General features: G+C 41.0%; 1 protein-coding gene across 1 annotated transcript in view; it reads left to right on the forward strand.

Moving 5' to 3' along the window:
* The first annotated feature begins 9378 nt into the window (after positions 1-9378).
* Positions 9379-21094, forward strand: part of PRPF39 (pre-mRNA processing factor 39) — a 38427-nt gene continuing 26711 nt past the window's right edge. The window contains exon 1 of the mRNA XM_038544616.1: positions 9379-9537. The gene's annotated coding sequence lies outside the window, so the exon portion shown is untranslated. The remainder of the gene's footprint in view (positions 9538-21094) is intronic.

Below are 21094 nucleotides of genomic sequence, written 5' to 3' on the forward strand. Positions count from 1 at the left end.
CAGTCTAATGACAATATCAGCCTGTGCAATGTGTTGAAAAAGATTATAAAATTATATCAAGTTTCAATAGGAAGGAGTGTAGAGATCCGCCCAGAGCCAGACTCTAGATAGTAAAGATCTAAACTATAGTAGAAGCAGTGAGAACTAAAAAAATTGATCTGAAAGAGGATCAACTGAATTGCTGACACACTTAGGTTTGGAGGATAGAAGGGTCAAATATTAATGAAGTTTATACCACTGGTGATTTTCTCCAGAGGTTCTGCTTTTTTATTTAGGAAAGGAGGCCCTTTTTATGTACTTCTAGGTACATCTCATTGACTATTCTTGGATTCAAGGGAAACTAGGGAACTGAGTATTTCATTTTTTTTCTTAGTCTCAGTAGTAGAGGAAGATAATGAGATTATAGTGAGAATAAATATGACTGACTCAACCTACAGGATCTACCATATTCTGTAAGCCCCCATTTTGTCTGATGAACCACAATAGCACTTAATACCCCTGGGAACTGATACTAGTTCAGATCCAGTGTTCAGTAAATTCTGAAAAGCTCATGTTTTTCCCCTGTATGAAATTACCTTGATAAGTAGCCATAGATCTCTTTAAGGGAATAGGAGGGTTTTTCAAAAGAATATTACTGTAGAATTCTTAAAGATTACTTGCCCTTGGGGAGGAAGCAAGATGGTGGAAGAGTAGGGTCTCCAAATCACCTGTCTCCACCAAATTACCTAGAAAACCTTCAAATTATCCTGAAAATCTATTAATTCGGCCTGAGATTTAAAGAGAGACCAGCTGGAATGCAACAGTGAGAAGAGTTCCGGCTTCTATCAAGAGAAGACGGGAAAAAAGAAATAAAGAAACAAAAGGCCTCCAAGGGGGAGGGGCCCGCGAGGAGCCGGGCTGAGGCGGGGGCGAGTGTCCCCCGGACAGGAGAGCCCCGTCCCGGAGGAGCAGGAGCTGCACCGACCTTCCCGGGCGGAAAGGGGGTCGCGGGGAGGTGGAGCAGGACCCAGGAGGGCGGGGATGCCCTCGGGCTCCCGGGGACACTAACAGGCACCTGCGCCCCAGGAGAGTGCGCCGAGCTCCCTAAGGGCTGCAGCGCGCACGGCGGGACCCGGAGCAGCTCGGGGGGCTCGGGGCTGGCTCCGCGGAGGGGGCTGCGGGGCGGGAGCAGCTGGGAAGGGAGCTCCGGGGCGGCTCTGCGGAGGGGCTGCGGGGCGGGAGCGCGAATCCAACAGCGCAGGCCCCCGAGCACAGGGCGCCGGGACACAGCCCAGGATCCTGCCTCCCCACCCCCGGGACAGGCAGAGGCCGGGAGGGCCCAGGACAGCGAGGACGCTCCTGCCCCAGCTGAGCAGATCAGCGGCCCCGCCCCGGAGCCTCCAGGCCCTGCAGACGGAGTTCCTGCGGGGGCTGAATCCAGGTTTCCAGAGCTGCCCCGCCACTGGGGCTGTTCCTCCTGCGGCCTCACGGGGTAAACAACCCCCACTGAGCCCTGCACCAGGAGGGGCACAGCAGCTCCCCCAACTGCTAACACCTGAAAATCAGCACAACAGGCCCCTCCCCCAGAACACCAGCTAGACGGACAAGTTCCAGGGGAAGTCAAGGGACTTAAAGTACACAGAATCAGAAGATACTCCCCCGTGGTTCTTTTTTTTTTTTTTTTTTTTTTGTTGTTTTGTTTTGTTTTGCTTTTTGATTTGTTTCCTTCCCCCACCCCCTTTTTTTCTCCTTTCTTTTTCTTTCTCTTTTTCTTCTTTTTTTTTTCATTTTTCTTTTCTTCCTTTTTTTTCTCTTTCTCTTTTCTTTCTTTCTTTCTCTCCTCTCTTTTTCTCCTTTTCCCAATACAACTTGCTTTTGGCCACTCTGCACTGAACAAAATGACTAGAAGGAAAACCTCACCTCAAAAGAAAGAATCAGAAACAGTCCTCTCTCCCACAGAGTTACAAAATCTGGATTACAATTCAATGTCAGAAAGCCAATTCAGAAGCACTATTATACAGCTACTGGTGGCTCTAGAAAAAAGCATAAAGGACTCAAGAGACTTCATGACTGCAGAATTTAGAGCTAATCAGGCAGAAATTAAAAATCAATTGAATGAGATGCAATCCAAACTAGAAGTCCTAACGACGAGGGTGAACGAGGTGGAAGAACGAGTGAGTGACATAGAAGACAAGTTGATAGCAAAGAGGGAAACTGAGGAAAAAAGAGACAAACAATTAAAAGACCATGAAGATAGAATAAGGGAAATAAACGACAGCCTGAGGAAGAAAAACCTACGTTTAATTGGTGTTCCCGAGGGTGCTGAAAGGGACAGAGGGCCAGAATATGTATTTGAACAAATTCTAGCTGAAAACTTTCCTAATCTGGGAAGGGAAATAGGCATTCAGATCCAGGAAATAGAGAGAGACCCACCTCTAAATCAATAAAAACCGTTCAACACCTCGACATTTAATAGTGAAGCTTGCAAATTCCAAAGATAAAGAGAAGATCCTTAAAGCAGCAAGAGACAAGAAATCCCTGACTTTTATGGGGAGGAGTATTAGGGTAACAGCAGACCTCTCCACAGAGACCTGGCAGGCCAGAAAGGGCTGGCAGGATATATTCAGGGTCCTAAATGAGAAGAACATGCAACCAAGAATCCTTTATCCAGCAAGGCTCTCATTCAAAATGGAAGGAGAGATAAAGAGCTTCCAAGACAGGCAACAACTAAAAGAATATGTGACCTCCAAACCAGCTCTGCAAGAAATTTTAAGGGGGACCCTTAAAATTCCCCTTTAAGAAGAAGTTCAGTGGAACATTCCACAAAAACAAGGACTGAATAGATATCATGATGACACTAAACTCATATCTCTCAATAGTAACTCTGAACGTGAACGGGCTTAATGACCCCATCAAAAGGCGCAGGGTTTCAGACTGGATAAAAAAGCAGGACCCATCTATTTGCTGTCTACAAGAGACTCATTTTAGACAGAAGGACACCTACAGCCTGAAAATAAAAGGTTGGAGGACCATTTACCATTCGAATGGTCCTCAAAAGAAAGCAGGGGTAGCCATCCTTATATCAGATAAACTAAAATTTACCCCAAAGACTGTAGTGAGAGATGAAGAGGGACAATATATCATACTTAAAGGATCTATTCAACAAGAGGACTTAACAATCCTCAATATATATGCCCCGAATGTGGGAGCTGCCAAATATATAAATCAATTATTAACCAAAGTGAAGAAATACTTAGATAATAATACACTTATACTTGGTGACTTCAATCTAGCTCTTTCTATACTCGATAGGTTTTCTAAGCACAACATCTCCAAAGAAACGAGAGCTTTAAATGATACACTGGACCAGATGGATTTCACAGATATCTACAGAACTTTACATCCAAACTCAACTGAATACACATTCTTCTCAAGCGCACATGGAACTTTCTCCAGAATAGACCACATATTGGGTCACAAATCGGGTCTGAACCGATACCAAAAGATTGGGATCGTCCCCTGCATATTCTCAGACCATAATGCCTTGAAATTAGAACTAAATCACAACAAGAAGTTTGGAAGGACCTCAAACACGTGGAGGTTAAGGACCATCCTGCTAAAAGATGAAAGGGTCAACCAGCAAATTAAGGAAGAATTAAAAAGATTCATGGAAACTAATGAGAATGAAGATACAACCGTTCAAAATCTTTGGGATGCAGCAAAAGCAGTCCTAAGGGGGAAATACATCGCAATACAAGCATCCATTCAAAAACTGGAAAGAACTCAAATACAAAAGCTAACCTTACACATAAAGGAGCTAGAGAAAAAACAGCAAATAGATCATACACCCAAGAGAAGAAGGGAGTTAATAAAGATTCGAGCAGAACTCAACGAAATCGAGACCAGAAGAACTGTGGAACAGATCAATAGAACCAGGAGTTGGTTCTTTGAAAGAATTAATAAGATAGATAAACCATTAGCCAGCCTTATTAAAAAGAAGAGAGAGAAGACTCAAATTCATAAAATCATGAATGAGAAAGGAGAGATCACTACCAACACCAAGGAAATACAAACGATTTTACAAACATATTATGAACAGCTATACGGCAATAAATTAGGCAATCTAGAAGAAATGGACGCATTCCTGGAAAGCCACAAACTACCAAATCTGGAACAGGAAGAAATAGAAAACCTTAACAGGCCAGTAACCAGGGAGGAAATTGAAGCAGTCATCAAAAACCTCCCAAGACACAAGAGTCCAGGGCCAGATGGCTTCCCAGGGGAATTGTATCAAACGTTTAAAGAAGAAACCATACCTATTCTCCTAAAGCTGTTTGGAAAGATAGAAAGAGATGGAGTACTTCCAAATTCGTTCTATGAGGCCAGCATCACCTTAATTCCAAAACCAGACAAAGACCCCACCAAAAAGGAGAATTACAGACCAATATCCCTGATGAACATGGATGCAAAAATTCTCAACAAGATACTGGCCAATAGGATCCAACAGTACATTAAGAAAATTATTCACCATGACCAAGTAGGATTTATCCCTGGGGCACAAGGCTGGTTCAACACCCGTAAAACAATCAGTGTGATTCATCATATCAGCGAGAGACAAACCAAGAACCATAGGATCCTCTCATTAGATGCAGAGAAAGCATTTGACAAAATACAGCATCCATTTCTGATCAAAACTCTTCAGAGTGTAGGGATAGAGGGAACATTCCTCGACATCTTAAAAGCCATCTATGAAAAGCACACAGCAAATATCATTCTCAATGAGGAAGCACTGGGAGCCTTTCCCCTAAGATCAGGAACAAGACAGGGATGTCCACTCTCACCACTGCTGTTCAACATAGTACTGGAAGTCCTAGCCTCAGCAATCAGACAACAAAAAGACATTAAAGGCATTCAAATTGGCAAAGAAGAAGTCAAACTCTCCCTCTTTGCCGATGACATGATACTCTACATAGAAAACCCAAAAGTCTCCACCCCAAGATTGCTAGAACTCATACAGCAATTCGGTAGCGTGGCAGGATACAAAATCAATGCCCAGAAGTCAGTGGCATTTCTATACACTAACAATGAGACTGAAGAAAGAGAAATTAAGGAGTCAATCCCATTTACAATTGCACCCAAAAGCATAAGATACCTAGGAATAAACCTAACCAAAGATGTAAAGGATCTATACCCTCAAAACTATAGGACACTTCTGAAAGAAATTGAGGAAGACACAAAGAGATGGAAAAATATTCCATGCTCATGGATTGGCAGAATTAATATTGTGAAAATGTCAATGTTACCCAGGGCAATATACATGTTTAATGCAATCCCTATCAAAATACCATGGACTTTCTTCAGAGAGTTAGAACAAATTATTTTAAGATTTGTGTGGAATCAGAAAAGACCCCGAATAGCCAGGGGAATTTTAAAAAAGAAAACCATATCTGGGGGCATCACAATGCCAGATTTCAGGTTGTACTACAAAGCTGTGGTCATCAAGACAGTGTGGTACTGGCACAAAAACAGACACATAGATCAGTGGAACAGAATAGAGAATCCAGAAGTGGACCCTGAACTTTATGGGCAACTGATATTCGATAAAGGAGGAAAGACTATCCATTGGAAGAAAGACAGTCTCTTCAATAAATGGTGCTGGGAAAATTGGACATCCACATGCAGAAGAATGAAACTAGACCACTCTCTTGCACCATACACAAAGATAAACTCAAAATGGATGAAAGATCTAAATGTGAGACAAGATTCCATCAAAATCCTAGAGGAGAACACAGGCAACACCCTTTTTGAACTCGGCCACAGTAACTTCTTGCAAGGTACATCCACGAAGGCAAAAGAAACAAAAGCAAAAATGAACTATTGGGACTTCATCAAGATAAGAAGCTTTTGCACAGCAAAGGATACAGTCAACAAAACTCAAAGACAACCTACAGAATGGGAGAAGATATTTGCAAATGACATATCAGATAAAGGGCTAGTTTCCAAGATCTATAAAGAACTTATTAAACTCAACACCAAAGAAACAAACAATCCAATCATGAAATGGGCAAAAGACATGAAGAGAAATCTCACAGAGGAAGACATAGACATGGGCAACATGCATATGAGAAAATGCTCTGCATCACTTGCCATCAGGGAAATACAAATCAAAACCACAATGAGATACCACCTCACACCGGTGAGAATGGGGCAAATTAACAAGGCAGGAAACAACAAATGTTGGAGAGGATGTGGAGAAAAGGGAACCCTCTTACACTGTTGGTGGGAATGTGAACTGGTGCAGCCACTCTGGAAAACTGTGTGGAGGTTCCTCAAAGAGTTAAAAATAGACCTGCCCTACGACCCAGCAATTGCACCGTTGGGGATTTACCCCAAAGATACAGATGCAGTGAAACGCCGGGACACCTGCACCCCGATGTTTATAGCATCAATGGCCACAATAGCCAAACTGTGGAAGGAGCCTCGGTGTCCAACGAAAGATGAATGGATAAAGAAGATGTGGTTTATGTATACAATGGAATATTACTCAGCTATTAGAAATGACAAATACCCACCATTTGCTTCAACGTGGATGGAACTGGAGGGTATTATGCTGAGTGAAGTAAGTCAGTCGGTGAAGGACAAACATTATATGTTCTCATTCATTTGGGGAATATAAATAATAGTGAAAGGGAAAATAAGGGAAGGGAGAAGAAATGTGTGGGAACTATCAGAAAGGGAGACAGAACGTAAAGACTGCTAACTCTGGGAAACGAACTAGGGGTGGTGGAAGGGGAGGAGGGCGGGGGGTGGGGGTGAATGGGTGACGGGCACTGGGGGTTATTCTGTATGTTAGTAAATTGAACACCAATAAAAAATAAATTAAAAAAAAAGAAATAATACACAATATGGAACATGTAAAAAAAAAAGATTACTTGCCCTTTTCTTTTTTCTTTTCTTTTTTTTTTTTTTTAGATTTTATTTACTTATTTGAGGTAGCACAAGCACAGTAAAGGGGGTAGGGCAGAAGGAGAAGCAGCAGGGAGTGGGGGGAGGGCAGAGGGAGAAGCTGGCTCTCCACTGAACAGAGTCAGCTAAATGGGGGGCTCCATCCTCGGACCCTGGGACCATGACCTGAGCTGAGGGGAGAGAATCACCTAAATCTAAGCCACCCAGGCGCCCCACCCTTCTCTTATTTCAAGGGGTGAAAGTTGTGACACTTTTTTTATATATATTTTATTTTTATTTATTCATGAGAGACAGAGAGAGAGAGAGGCAGAGACACAGGCAGAGGGAGAAGCAGGCTCCACACAGGGAGCCTGACGCGGGACTCAATCTCAGGTCTCCAGGATCAAGCCCTGGGCTGAAGGCAGCACTAAACCATTGGACCACCAGGGCTGCCCTGTGACTCTCCTCGCTAGAGGGTTTTTAAAATTATAAAACAACCAAGACCTTAGTATTTTAATCATCTGTTTTGATCAATTAGATATTGCTAAATGTCCCTACTGGTCAGACCATTCAATTACCACAAAGCTCTGCTCCCTATTATCCTTATCATACTTCTTTGCCACTAATAATTGAGTTCTCTGCCATCTAGGAACCTTTGTATCACCATTGAAATCATGGCACCTATATCAACAGAAGACTACTCTAGCATCCTCTAGCCACAGAGAATAACCACTATATAATCTTCCTTGACTTATGATGGGGATATGTCCTAATAAATCCATTGTGAGTTGAAAATGTAAGTTGGAAATGTGTTTAATACACCTAACCTATCAAACATCATAGCTTAGCCTAGACTAACTTTAACATGCTCAGGAAACTTACACCAGCCTATAGCTGGGGAAAATCATCTAACACAAAGCCTGTTTTATAATAAAGTGTTAAATATATCATGAAATTTATTGAATACCATACTGAAAATGAAAAAACAGAATGGGTGTATGGGTACAGAATGGTTTTAGGTTGGTTGTTTACCCTCATGATTGAGTGGCTGTGTGTGCTTAATCACTCTTGTACCACTTTGAAGTCGAAAAATTAAGTTGAACCATCATAAGTTGTAGTACTTTCCAAAGATGCTGTCCCTTCACCGGTGTGTTTCTTAAATCTTGGTGAAGGGAGTGTACCTGGCACTCCTAGGATACATAGTTATAGATGAGTGGAAAGTTGTTCATCAGTAGTTCATGCTAACACTCCTATAGAACAAACAGTTAGTACCATTCCTGGCTATTTAAGCTAGCATATTGAATTTATACATACATATATATGTATATGTTAATATGTAATATTACAAATATACATATTGCATATATATAGTCTAACCTAAAATCATTTCCTCCTCAGTCTAGCACTCAATGAAATTTCTCATGTATTCTTCATATTTTTGTCAACATAAATTTGTAAAGTTTCAACTGTCTTCCTACATAAATCCCACTGTACAGGTTTGACATTATAATTGGCCTCCACAATATGCTGAAATCTGATTCTGCTGTAAGTTTAGAAAAGACGGTAAGTAGGCCGCCTGGGTGGCTCAGTGGTTGAGTGTGTCTGCCTTTGGATCAGGTCGTGATGATCCTAGGGTCCTGGGATGGAGTCCCACATCAGGATCCCCACAGGGAGTCTACTTTCTCCCTCTGCCTGTGTCTCTGCCTCTGTCTGTGTGTCTCTCATGAACAAATAAATAAAATCTTAAAAAAAAAAATGAAGATGGGAATGTAACTGAAGAGGATGGCTAAGTCTGTCAATGCAAGAAGCCTTCACTCATTTTATATATTCTTTTATTTATTTTTAAAGATTTTATTTATTCATGAGAGACACAGAGAGAGCACAGGGGGCGGGACAGGGGACTCGATCCCGGGTCTCCAGGGTCACGCCCTGGGCTGAAGAAGGCAGGCGCTAAACCGCTGAGCCACCGGGGCGTCCCTATATATTCTTTAAATGATCACGTCCCCAAGCCCCTCATTTGTTTTCACTACGGTTTCCTCTCTTTTGTTTGTTTTTGATGTTTCCTCTTGAGGAAACCTGGGAGGACCCAAGATCTGTATCATCCCGAAGAATGGAGATTTAAGGATGAATTTTTGCTCATGTTCAGGTGGAGGGGTAAGACCTGGGCAGTCGTTGGGAAAACCTTCGGTTTGCTCCATAAGACCACGATAGTTTTCTCTGAGGGGGGTGAGGCGCCGTCTACGGTTAAGATCGAGGATGTAAGAGGCCCTAAACACTTGTCTTTTCGCTTAGAAAGTCGCCGCGGAGCGGAGCAAACGGCGGGCAGCGGCACCGCGGGCCCGGGGCGGGGCCGAGGGCGGGGCCGGGGGCGGGGCCGAGGGCGGGGCCGGGGGCGGGGCCGGGGCCCAGGATCCCGCGGAGGGCGAGGCCCGAGCGCAGCGCCACCACGTGACTCCTTCGCCGCCCGGGCCAGCGGCGCATGCGCGAAGCGCTCCCGACGAGGCGGTCGTGGTGCTGGTGGCGGCTGCTGCGGGACGGAGACGGGGGAAGTGCCATCTTCGGCTCGGTTGGCCCAGACTGCGGCTCATGGCATTGAGTGGCATCCGTCGTCAGGTGGGCTGGGGCGGGCGTCTTGGAACTGGCTGGAGGGGGTGGTTTGCGGGGCAGGAAGGGGCCTGCCGGATTTCGGGCCGCGCTGGGGTTGCGGCCTCCGGCTCCCGCCCCCGCCCCCGCCCCGCTTGAGGCCTGGCCTGGCCTGGTCTCGGCTTCCAGCTGTCCCTTCCTTTCTCCTTCCCACCTGTTGGGTGGAGCAGGGCGAGGCTTCCTTTCTTAGTTAGACCAAACGTTTCTCTGACGGGTGCGCCTTATAAAGGGCGGGTGTCTGTGGGCCTCCACCTGGGCTTCGGGAGCGCGTTGGGGTTACGTGGGAAGCCCTAGCTTCGCCAGGAGCCGGAAGGCCGCGTGCTGGGACGACTGGAAGTGGAGGGGGCCCCATAGTAGCCGGCAGACGACTGCGAGAATTCAGATTCTGTTCGTAAGAGCTTGGAGGCGCCTTGTAGTGGCGCGTTCCGCGTTCCGACCGCCCCAGCCGCGCTGTTGCGACCCTGAGTCACAGCACCGCCAGCGTCGCCCAGGGCTTTTGGCAGCGTAGGATAGAATCGAGAAAAACAGACATTAAAGGTCCCGGTAGGATCTCTTAAAAGGAGCCTGTTTTCAATCAGAGGCCAACACTGGCGTTTGTCTCGCTCTGAAATCACATCTTTAATAAGTAGTACTGCTCTTCATGCGTTATGGATGATCATGTAATACCGTATGGTTTTATGCGGATTATATTGTTACTTTTTAGTTGGATGTTTATGTTGCCTTCCCTTTAAGGACTTTAGGTTATTTGGCAACTGATCCAGTCTGTTCAGAAATACTTTAAACTTGGGATCCCTGGGTGGCTCAGCGGTTTTGCGCCTGCCTTTGGCCCAGGGCACAATCCTGGGGTCCCGGGATCGAGTCCCGCGTCGGGCTCCCTGCATGGAGCCTGCTTCTCCCTCTGCCTGTGTCTCTCTCTCTCTCTCTGTCTATCATAAATAAAAATAAATCTCAAAAAAAAAAAAAAAAGAAATACTTTAAACTTTTTTTTTTTGTTTTTTACAGCTGGAAAGGTTGGAAGCTTAAAGCAAATTTTATACAGGGAAGTATGAAGCTCATGTTGGGGAACCTAAGTATTTTGGTTTCTCTGAGAGCTTAACTGGATTAAAAAAAAAACAAGCCCCCCCCCCCCCCCCTCCTTTCTCTGTCCCATTTATCACCTTATTCTAGAGTTGCAAAAGTTGGAACTTTCTACTGTTCAGCTTCTGGTAGGGATAACGTGAACGAAAGGAGTTCTGCTAAAGAACTCTAGTTCCTGGATTGTGAACTCTGGAATAATTAGGGGTTGAGCAAAGATAGGTAGTTAGTAAGTGGTGTGAGATATTTGAAGTGAGAATTAGAAAGCACAATTTTTTTTAGTGTCAGAGTATTTGGTAATATTTTTATTTGCTTACCTATAGTTGAGTAAGAAAAAGAATTTTATAAATCAAATGATAAAAGGTGTGTGTGCACACGCGTCTTAAAGAGAAAGAACAGAGGCGCCTGGCAGGATTAATCAAGAGAGCACGTGACTTTTGATCTCTGGGTTATGAGTTTGAGCCCCACATTAGCTGTAGAGATTATTTTTATTTTATTTTATTTTTTTTTTAGATTTTTATTTTATTTATTTATTCATAGAGACAGAGAGAGAGAGGCAGAGACACAGGCAGAGGGAGAAGCAGGCATCATACGGAGAGCCCGACGTGGGACTCGATCCAGGGTCTCCAGGATCACGCCCTGGGCTGCAGGCGGCGCTAAACCGCTGAGCCACCCGGGCTGCCCTAGAGATTATTTTTATTTTTTATTTATTTATTTATTTATTTTTAATTCATTTTCTGCTACGTAGCTTTTATTTTTTATTTTTTATTTATTTATTTATTTATTTTTACATTTTTATTTATTTATGATAGTCACAGAGAGAGAGAGAGAGAGAGAGGCAGAGACACAGGCAGAGGGAGAAGCAGGCTCCATGTACCGGGAGCCTGACGTGGGATTCGATCCCGGATCTCCAGGATCGCGCCCTGGGCCAAAGGCAGGCGCCAAACCGCTGCGCCACCCAGGGATCCCTAGAGATTATTTTTAAATCTTAAAAAAATAAAGAGAAAGAATGGAACTTTTTGTAGTATGTTAATAAGTAATCTGCATAAAACATAAGGTGTGTGTGTGTGAAAAATATTCAATGGAGAAAGAAAGTACTAGTTCCAGTCAAGTGGTGATTTTTTTTCCCCCCAAAGACTTGGAGGTGATGCAGATATTTATGTAAATATATGTATATAAAGTTGAGTTTCTGGAACATACTCGGTGTCTAATATGTGGAAAATTGAAAAAGGTCAATCTGTGAACATTCTACTTAGCCTCTGAAAACAGTTGCCAAAACCGGTGGTTATGATAGTCTCTTCTTACCAACTTGTGTCTTCATATTGGCTTATCTGTGGAGGAGGGACAGAGTAACTTGCAGATTGTGAAGCTAGTTGATTTGCAATACTCAGATTGCTGACTTTTTAGTCCTTAGTGATGACTTTAGATTTTTTTGTGTTGCTCCGTTTATCAAAAGAGTGTATAGTATGGTTTTGGGTACCTATAGAGAGTTAAAAGGGAAGGTATTTAATTAGACTTCCCACTTTTAGTTAAGTGTTGGTTAAGTGAGCCTCCAAAAGACCTTTTAAATTTTAAGGTGGCATGCTAAATTGTTAGTGAAATGTTTAAAGTATGCTGTAACTGAACTAAAAGTTGAATGTGATATAGCATTGTATTTTTTAGTGTACTACATAGTCACTTCATCATATTTCATTCTTGTGGACTTTAGCCCTCTAATATGATTTTATAAGAAAATGAAATGTAAAAAAAAAGTGAAATATAGTAAAAAGGCATTGATTGATTTGTGAGTTGAGAAAAGGAGGAAAGTTTTGTTAGTCTAAGAGAATAGAGTAAGCCAGGGTTCAGACATGAAAATTATATTGGGCTCTGTAAACTGCAATGAGGAGGAATACTATAGGATTAGTATGTTTGAAAAGTTAAGTGGGGACCAGATTTGTCACTCACTTTTTCAACAGATTTAATGTGCTCTTACATACTAGACACTGTTTTAGGTTCTAGGAACACAGTAGTGAACAAAGGCACTACCTCTGTTCTGCTGAATTTAATATTACACCAATATTAATACATCCGTAGCAGTAGTGTAGCAATGTTTTTAAATTTTTTGACTAGGACCCATAATAGGTTGTACATGTAAATTTTGCAACCCAATAAACAGCAGTTGTATTCTGTATATATTTCAACAGTAAGCCCTTTTGCATGCATGAACTTTGATATATTGTTTTCTTTTTTTTTTTTTTTTTTTTAATTTTTATTTATTCATGATAGGCACACAGTGAGAGAGAGAGAGACAGAGACACAGGCAGAGGGAGAAGCAGGCTCCATGCACCGGGAGCCTGACGTGGGATTCGATCCCGGATCTCCAGGATCGCGCCCTGGGCCAAAGGCAGGCGCCAAACCGCTGCGCCACCCAGGGATCCCTTGATATATTGTTTTCAATTCTATATTTTTCCATTAAAAAGAAGAGAAGCTGATTTGTAGCAGTCTGAAATTTGAAAAACATTACTCAAGAGGTATTATAAAATAGGGGTGCCTGGCTGACTGAGTAAGTAAAACATGCGGCTCTTGATCTCCAGGTTGTGAGTTAGAGCCCCGTGTATGGTGTAGAGATTGTTTAAATAAATAAATGAACTTTTTTTTTTTTTTTTAAAGAGCGGAGATGGTAAATAACCTAAATTGTAGTAATAGCAGGACGCTGGGGTGGCTTAGCGGCTGAGCACCTGCCTTCGGCCCAGGGTGTGATTCTGGGATCAAGTCCCACATGGGGCTCCCTGTGGGGAGACTGCTTCTCCCTCTGCCTGTGTCTCTGCCTCTCTCTGTGTGTCTTTTATGAATAAATAAATAAAATCTTTAAAAAAACTGTAGTAATAGCAGTGTGAATGAAAAGAAGTCAACCTTTATGGCAAGGTATTTGTGATTATTTTGTGAATGAGGCTTAGAGAGGTTAACTGTTTTGCTCAGTGTTCCCTAATTAGTTTCTGGGCCAGATGTTTAATTCACTTCTGTCTGACTCTAAAGCTCAAGTACTTTATTATACCATTTCTTATTTGGTTATGAAAATGATATGTTAGTATTTAGTTTGGGGGAACTAAGGACTATAATAGCATCTATTATTCAGTGAATTGAGTGTGTAGTATTAGGCCTCTGGGTGTGCTGTATCCCTGTGTATTGGTAGATCTGGTCCTTACTCTCAGGAAACTTGTAGTTAAGATTACAAAGTGATGATATCAAACAAGTAAAGAAGGTTATTACAGAAGGTTATTACATCACAAATGTAATTTCTTCTTTGGAGAAAAAGAATGCTGTGGAAGCATCATGGAAGGAATGTAACTAATATGGAGTGTATGGGAATACTTTTCAAGAAGTAATGTTTAAACTTCATACAGAAGAATGAGTAGGCTTTAGCTAGGTTGAGGTTTCTAAGTGGGGATGAGCTAGAAGGGTAGCAGAGTATTCCAAATGGAAGAAACTGGGTACACTAAGGACTTGAAGTGGAAAGGAGCTGAACTGGGAAACAAAACAAAACCAAACTTCAACCAAAATAGAATTTGTTGGCTGCAGAAATTAGTAGAGAGCAGGGAGAGTTTTGGTGTTAGAAGAGGTTTGGGGAAAAAAAAAAAAAAAAAGAGGGCAACCACGGCGCAGCGGTTTAGCGCCTCCTGCAGCCCGGGGTGTGATCCTGGAGACCCGGGATCAAGTCCCACGTCAGGCCTCCCTTCATGGAGCCTGCTTCTCCCTCTGCCTGTGACTCTGCCCTCTCTCTCTCTCTCTCTCTATGAATAAATAAATAAAATCTTTAAAATAAAAAAAAAAAAGAAAGAAAAGAGATTTGAATGCTGTGTCTGTTCCTTACCATGTAACCGTGGACAGATTATTTAATCTTGTCAGTTTTCTTTTTCCCATTCTTAAAAATGGCTGACATTCAACAAAATACTTGTTCAGTCAATAGTGTCTCAGTATTATCCCAAATAGCTAGTAATTGAAATGATAGCAGTATATGATGACATGCTTTCATTCATTCTTTCACAAGTAATGTCTTCAGTATGCCAGGCAACTTAGGATGCAATAATTGAATTTGTGTGTGTGTGTGTGTGTGTGTGTATAATCACAGCAAATGTCACAAAAGAATGTACCTTACTGTGTGTGTGAAGTACTCTGATAACAATTCTGTTTTATTTTTCACATGCAAAAAAGGAGAGAAAGCTGGTCTGAAGCAGTCTGCAGGTTGAAAAAATACTGGTCTAGTGGGGAGATAATGATTACTTAAACTATAGCAGTAGTACTGTGAATAGAAAGGGGGTAGTTGATTCCTATGTTAGGGTATACTAAATAAGTAAATTATTATGTTAGAGTACAATATCATGGATAAAAGAAAAAAAAATGAAGGTAAAGGGGATCAAATATGGGAAAAGGGATCATGTGTGCTGGGGATGGGAGCAAGTGACAATTTTAAATAGGATTGCCCAGGTAGGTCTTATTGAGAAGGTGAGTTAATTTGTTTCTTTCTAGATTTATTTATTTATTTGAGAGAAAGGGTACAAGTGGGAGTAGGGGTGGGGAGGGGGAGAGAGAGAATCTCAAGCAGACTGCCCACTGAGTACAGAGCCTGACACCAGGCTGAGATTATGACCTGAGCCCAAATCAAGAGTCAGACTCCCCAAGAGGTGACATAACAACAAAGGAGGAGATCTGGGAGAGGATCACCCTGGGTGGAGGAAACAACCAGTTTAAAGGCTCTGAGGCTAGAGAGTATGGTCTGTTTTAGAGAAGACAAGATGTCAGCGTGGTTGGGGCTGAGTGAGGGTAAAGTAAAAAAAGATGAGGTCAAAAGGTATATATAGTAGGAGAGGGGCCATGGCCTATTGCAAGGACATTGACTCTTACTCTGTGAGATGGAACAGTGGAATGACATAGTCTTTTTTATGTTTTAGAAAGAGTGGTATCTGCTGTGCTAAGAATGGACTGGGGACAGGGCAGTAGGGGTAGGGTGCAACCAAAGGGGAGAAGCGTGAGACCTATAGAAGGTTATAGAAGACTGTAATAGTCTAGATGAGAGATGAGTGGTTTGAATGATAATTATAAGGAGTGGTATGCTGAATCTATATGAAAGATTCCATAACAGAGTGGTTGTTTGTAAGAGAAAGAAGAGTCAGGGGTGACTCCCAAGATTTTTGGGCTGAGCATCTGAAAGGAGGGATTTCCTTTCAGCAGACATGGAAGGCAGTGGATGGAGCACGTTTTTGGGGAGATATCAGAAGTTCACTTAGGGACAATTTGTAATTTGAGATGTCTCTATGTGCAGATGATAAAAGTAGCAGTGGGATATATGGATCTTGAAGAGGGCTGGAGATAGAATTTGGGACTTAGCATATAATTAATATTTAAAACCATGTGAGATTGGGAGTTAATGGAGATAGAGAAGGGTAGATGACCTTGAAAGAAAGATCAGATGCCTCAGTAGGCTAGCTCTCATGCCTCTTCACTCACGAAGAAGAGTGATTGTGAAGTAGGAGAGGTGATGATGTGACTTGGAAGTCAAGTGAAGAAAATATATCAAGTGGAAGAACACTATTAGCCCAAGGAGAGTGTTGATTGAAAAAAGGAGAGAGCTGAGGACAAAATCTCGGGTGCTACCAATTCTTACAAGATTGTTGAGAAGAAAAAGAAATTCTTAATTGAATTTAAATTAAAAATAAATATAAAATATAAAAAAATTATTCAGAATGGTAGGAGGAAAGCTAGGTGAAATATGTCAGGGAAGGCAAGAAAAGAGAACCTTTCAAGTAAAAAGTCATTACTGTTGGATGCTATTTAAAGAGTAAATCAGAAAGATGAATTAGGAAATGTTCAATTGGACTTATAAACAAGAAGATTGTGACCTTGGCAAATTTTAGAGAGTGATGAAGAAACCGAATTGAAGAGTAAATGGAGGCTACAGAAGTAGAAATAACAAGTTTCAATTCAACTTCATTGCCTTTGTCCTTAGAACAAAATCCAAACCCTTAACATAGTTTATGACTGATTACCCGTTCTTTGCTTGCATTTAAGCTAAATTGTAGTATATATGTTATAAATTTTTAAATAGAAGAAAACCATTTATATGACAATGCTAGTGGAAGTGATTTAAGACACTGAGAGAAACTGATAACGGGAGAGTAAAGATAATTTAAGAGACACTATTCCAGAGAAGATGGGTGGGAGAAATGATCAAATCATGAGTTCAGGGTATGATCTTTGTTAGGGGCAGAGATACTTTATCCATTGTGACCAAGGGAAGAGGTGGACCAGTGATGATTAAGTATTTTAGCCATTACAGGAGTTCTATAGTAGAGATACAAAGCAAATAATACTTTGGCAGGGGGAGGGGGGGGTGAAAGGCAACATTACAAATGAGGTGGAGAGGATTCGGTGGTTGATATCATAATAGATTTACTTCTTGGAAATGTAAAGAATTTTAAGAAGGAAATGGAAGCTTCGTAGAAATCTAAGACTGACAACTGGTTGTGACAAATAGCTCATTATGAGAAATTAGTATTTTTATTGGGAGTGGTTGAGGCTGGGCTGGATAGTGAACCAACAGGTGGTTATTTTCCTAGAAAAAATGCTGCAATGAACATGCTTGTTCATGATTAATTCTCTAAAATGGGCTTTAAAAAGAATTATTTCTAACTAGAAAAATGTCACTTTTTTGTGTATTTCTCAGTTGTATAGCAGCTTTGTTAGTCTAATACTTCCAATAGGTTGCCTCTGGATTCCTCAGTATTTCTTTATGAGAAAATTCTACAAGTGTTATTGGTAGGTCAGAATATGTTAATTTAAAGCTTTACGCTAAATGAAAATGGGCATTACATGAGGTTGATGATGATGTATTCAGTAAAGCTAAATATTAGGGAGGACTCAAACCAGATTGAGGGATATTTAAGTAAATCCAGCCGTAGTACTCTTCTTGCTTATCTATGTTTCTGTGACTATGCTAAACAAGCTATTGTCTCAGAATGTGCTTTTTCTGCTGCCTGGAATTTTCTTGCTCTACATATTTGTATAATTTGACTTTCTTATTATATCATCCTTTCCTTTTTTTTTTTTTTTTTTTTGTTCTTAGCACTTAGTATCATGTACATATTGTAGACTTTTTTTTTTTTTTAAAGAAATGTCTATATTCTTAAATTAAAATGTCAGCTCTTTGAGAGTCAGGACTTTGTTTTGTTCCCAGTTAAATTTCCAGTGCTTAGAACAGTAGTATCTGACACATGGAAGTTGCTCACTAAATATCTATTGAATGACTATTATTACAGGAGGAAATTATATTGGTTAGAAATTTATTAAAAAATACTGCATGAATGGGGTTCAGCATAATTTTAAACCTAATTTCAGTAAAATAAAAAAATAAGATAACATAAAAACAAAATCGTGTAAACCCTAAAGGACAAAAGACAAGAGGAAGTATCAACATGAGAATTAACGTTTTTGGAAGAAAGAGATGGACTGATTTAACTGGTAAACTTAGGTTTTCATTTTTCTGCATTCATTCTGTGCCTGCAGAGAGGGAAATTCCTAAGAAATAAGAGGGATCTTCCCACAAAACTCCAGAAGGGCTCAGGAATCTTGGTTATCAAGTGTCTCTGAAGATGAGAGTGCTGCTTGGAGCTAAAAATTTTAGGATTAGTTGAAGTCTGGAGTAGTGTAGACTCTAGATTTTACTTCTCCATATAGTTCAGCCAACAAAAACCTGAATGTTTATTATTTGAAAAGGGTGGAACCAGAGAAGTTTTGACACAGCTGGTGGGAGTTGGGACAGGATGAAGGATCTTGATGAAAAAGGGAAATTGAATGAAAGTTTACATATTGAGTGGTAAGATCTCTAGTCCTGTTTTCTTTGCTCCCAGAATGCTTGTTGCCTTCTTTATACATTTTTAAGTTGAAACATTCTTCTTTGGGAAAACTTAACACCAGGGAAATGAAATAAAGCACTGACATTTAGTGAATTCCCCCTCAGTAGAATGCCATCCTGCACTGAAGTTCACCAATTTTGAAGCTTTAGCTTCTGATTTTGTGTGATGCCTCACACTTGAACAGCAGTTAGATCACTCTACTTGAGAGACCAAAACAAATAGTCAAAAAACACTCAGAAGAGAGACAGTGCTGAAAACAGAAGAAAATTTAAAGTGATTTTACAGATAGATGGCAGGAGGTACTACACCAGTGAAACAGGAATAAAAAACTGTAAAATGGATTATTCAGAGTAAAAAGGAATTAAAACTTTGATTCATATATTAAAAATCTAGTAAAAGTGTCTTTTAGAATAGAATGAATCAAAGGGATAGGGGAAAATGTGGGAAAAGATAAGAAAAGTAGAGGATCATCCAATAGGTACAACACCCGAGTAATGTGAGTTGAACAAAAAGAGAAAACCAAGGGGAGAAAATTGTCACATAAATGATAAATATGGAATATATGAATTAAATGATGTAAATATCTAGGTTAAAATAGGCCTTCCGAATGAATGCCAGAAGAATGGGTAGAAAAGACTTCCTATGGCACATCATTTCGGAATTTGAGAACACCTGGATTAAACACTACCACGGAGGAAAAAACAGGTCACATATAGAGAAGTATTCTATATAGCAACACCCTAGGGGCGGCTGGGTGGCATAGTCAGTTGGTCAGGTGTCCAACTTTTTTTTTTTTTAAAGATTTTATTTATTTATTCATGAGAGACAGAGAGGGAGAGAGGGAGAGAGGCAGGCAGAGACACAGGCAGAGGGAGAAGCAGGCCCCCTGCGGGGAACCCAATGTGGGACTCAATCCTGGAACTCCAGGATCATGCCCTGGGCCCAAGGCAGGTACTAAACCGCTGATGCACCCAGGGATTCCCCCCCCCCCCCCCCCCAATTTTTGGTTTCAACTCAGGTTATGATCTTGGGTTTGTGGGATTGAGCCCTACGTTGTTCTCCACACTCGGCATGAAGTCTGGGATCAGTTATTCTTTTCTCCTTGTCTCTCCATCTCTCCATCTATCCTCCTCTCTGTGTGTGCCCTCTCTCTCTCTAAAATGAATAAATCTTTTAAAACATAAAACAACACCTTCTGCTAGGAAACAAAGATTCCTTCAAAACTTTTTTTTTTTTTTTTTAAGTAATCTGTATACCTAACATGGCGCTCAAACTCACCACCGTGGGATTAAGAGTTGCATGCTCCACCAGCTGAGCCAGCCAGGCACCCCCCCCCCTTAAAAACCCTTAAGAAACAATTATTTTCATTCTAGAATTTTATATTTAGACAATCTATCATTCAGTTATTAGAATTTTAGAATTGAAAAGTCTTAATTTTTTTGCCCCATATACCCTATTTTAGAAATTTATAGAAATGATTCTCTAAAAGAGAATCGAGAAAGAAAAGGATTTTGGCTGTTATAAATGAGATTCAGCCCAGGAAAGGAGTGAAAGGAATTCCTTGTATCAAAGTGAACAAACTTAGACAAGACAAACCAGTCTGAATTGCTGCAGAAGGTTAGCTGTTTCAAAAAGGATGTCTCCCTAAGGGAAAATGAGTATCAATTGTTTTTTTTGTTTGTTTGTTTGTTTTATTTTAAATAAACTATGCCACAACTGGGGCTCAAACTCAGGACCCTGAGATCGAGTCACATGCTCTACCAACTGAGCCAGCCAGGCAGCCCTGGTGTCAGTTTTTTTTTTTTTTTTTTTTTAAGACTTCTTTATTTATGATAGACCGAGAGAGAGAGAGAGAGAGTGAGAGAGAGAGGCAGAGACACAGGAGGAGGGAGAAGCAGGCTCCATGCTGGGAGCCCCACGTGGGACCTGATCCTGGGACTCCAGGATTGCGCCCTGGGCCAAAGGCAGGCGCCAAACCGCTGAGCCACCCAGGGATCCCGTCAGTTGTTTTTGAAGGCCTTTTATAAGAGCTTTTCAGGAGTTTGAGGTCAATTTTCAAAGAAAACCAGGTATATGAAAATAATGAGAAAATATTTAAAGAAGTAGAAGCAAGGAAATGTAATTAGAGTATACAAGATACCTTGAAAAAAATGTTTACATAGCCATACTGATGTAATCTGAATATTGATTTAACTCCAAACTGATAGAAATTGGAGCATGTATGTGAGAGAGAAGTTGTGGAAGCATGTCTGGTATAATAACTAAATCTTAATCTTCTCTAGTAGTAAGACAGCAAAAATGTCTAAAATTGAAAAATTAAGAAATAAGATAGACCTCTTGATAAACTGTTGACTACTAGTTTTATGATGTCAAAGTCAACAGCTTTTTTTCCTCTTTTGTCTTTTCCTTTTTTTAAAACAGGTATTATTTATTTATTTGAAAGAGTGAGAGCAAGAGAGAATGAGAGTGAGAGAGTGCCCTTTTCTTTAGTATTTTATTTTATTTTATTTTATTTTATTTTATTTTATTTTATTTTATTTTATTCTATTCTATTTATTTTTTAT

The sequence above is a fragment of the Canis lupus genome, chromosome 8 (genome assembly GCF_011100685.1).
Source record: "Canis lupus familiaris isolate Mischka breed German Shepherd chromosome 8, alternate assembly UU_Cfam_GSD_1.0, whole genome shotgun sequence".
Taxonomy (NCBI): domain Eukaryota; kingdom Metazoa; phylum Chordata; class Mammalia; order Carnivora; family Canidae; genus Canis; species Canis lupus.